Here is a 1,970-nt window from a genome sequence, read left to right as displayed (position 1 = left end):
AACAAACCTGCTAAATAAGAAAAGTATTTACGTATTATGGATATTCCCATCGTTCGCAACTTTCCTGAGGTATTTCCTGATGAATTACCAGGTCTCCCACCTCACCATCAAGTCGAATTTCAAATCAAGCTAACTCCTAGAGCAGCATCTATAGCTCGTGCACCTTACATACTAACCCCAGCCGAATAAGAAGAGTTATCCACGCAATTGCAAGAGCTATTAGATAAGGGTTTTATTCGTTCTAGCTCATCACCTTGGGGAGCCCCTTTATTATTTGTCAAGAAGAAGGATGGCACTTTTTGTATGTGCATTGACTATCACGGGCTGAACAAAGTGACTGTCAAGAATCGTTACCCACTTCCATGCATCGACGATCTATTTGATCAGCTGCAAGGATCAAGTTTCTATTCCAAGATTGATCTGAGATCGGGCTATCACCAACTAAGATTCCGAGACGAAGACATCTCTAAAACGGCATTCTTGACTCGTTACGACCACTATGAGTTTCTTGTTATGCCATTTTGGTTGACAAACGCACCTACGGTTTTCATGGACCTCATGAACCGAGTGTGCAAACCATACCTTGATAAATTCGTAATCGTATTCATCGACGACATCCTGATCTACTCGAAGAGTCAGGAGCAACACCTACGCCTTATTCTGGAACTCCTACGAAATGAACAACTCTATGCCAAGTTCTCGAAATGCGACTTCTGGCTTCGTGAAGTCCGTTTCCTTGGACATGTGGTTAATGAAGCTAGGATTCACGTTGATCCAGCTAAGATTGACTCCATCAAGGACTGGCGTGCACCTAAAACTCCAACCGAGATCCGCCAATTCTTAGGTCTGGCGGGTTACTATCGTAGATTCATCGAGGGTTTCTCGAAGATATCTCAACCCCTAATAACTCTAACCCAAAAGGGTATCACCTACAAGTGGGGTGATGCTCAGGAGTCTGCGTTTCAGCAGTTGAAGGAAAAGCTTCGTAGCCCACCTATTCTTTCGTTACCTGAAGGCACATGGGATTTTATTGTCTACTGTGATGCGTCTATCCAAGGACTTGGTTGTGTGTTAATGAAATCCGAGAAAGTTATTGCTTATGCATCACGCCAACTCAAAGTTCACGAAAAGAACTACACTACCCACGACTTGGAGCTGGGAGCTGTAGTTTTCGTACTCAAGATATAGAGACACTACTTGTACGGTACCAAGTGCACGAACTACACCGATCACAAGAGTCTCTAGCACATACTTGATCAGAAGGAGTTGAACATGTGGAAACACCAATGGGTCAAACTCCTAAACGACTATGAGTGCGCAATCAAATACCATCCGGGCAAGGCAAACGTTGTAGCCGATGCCCTGAGCCTAAAGGAAACCAAACCTAAATGTGTTTGTGCATTGCAACTAACCATTCATTCAAACCTCCCCGACCAAATCCGAAATCCTCAAGTTGAAGCATTGAAGGAGGAAAACCTTCTGGTTGAGTCCATGCGGGGCATGGAAAAGCAAGTCAAACTCAAGGATGACGGCATCTCCTACTTTATGGCACGTATATGGGTTCCATCCTACGGAAACATCCGAGAGCTTGTGAGGGATGAAGCATACAAGTCTCGCTATTCTTGTAGGACCGGTTTTGACATCGTTCGATTGCGTAACGAACGTTCGACGTGCGGAATCCGTGAACGTGCGTGACCGAACACACAATAACGTACTAGAACCGTGATTTTATTGATGAAGATGACGTGTACAAGCAAAAATCACGTGGAGAGAGTTTTCTCTCTCTAGACTTTCTCTCTCTAAACTTGAATCTCTAAATCACCAAATGGAGCAAAAGTCTTACACTTTACACAATAACTCTCTATTTATAGGCCAAGGCTTTTAATGAAACTTTTCATTAATTACAAGATTGCCACCTTGCCTTTACTAACTAGAAACACTATAAAGACTTGATTTCTTCGGTTTCGGCT

The sequence above is a fragment of the Helianthus annuus genome, chromosome 16 (genome assembly GCF_002127325.2).
Source record: "Helianthus annuus cultivar XRQ/B chromosome 16, HanXRQr2.0-SUNRISE, whole genome shotgun sequence".
In the NCBI taxonomy this organism is placed as follows: Eukaryota; Viridiplantae; Streptophyta; class Magnoliopsida; order Asterales; family Asteraceae; genus Helianthus; species Helianthus annuus.
The sequence above is the reverse complement of the archived record's forward strand: the minus strand, read 5'-3'. Positions refer to the sequence as shown.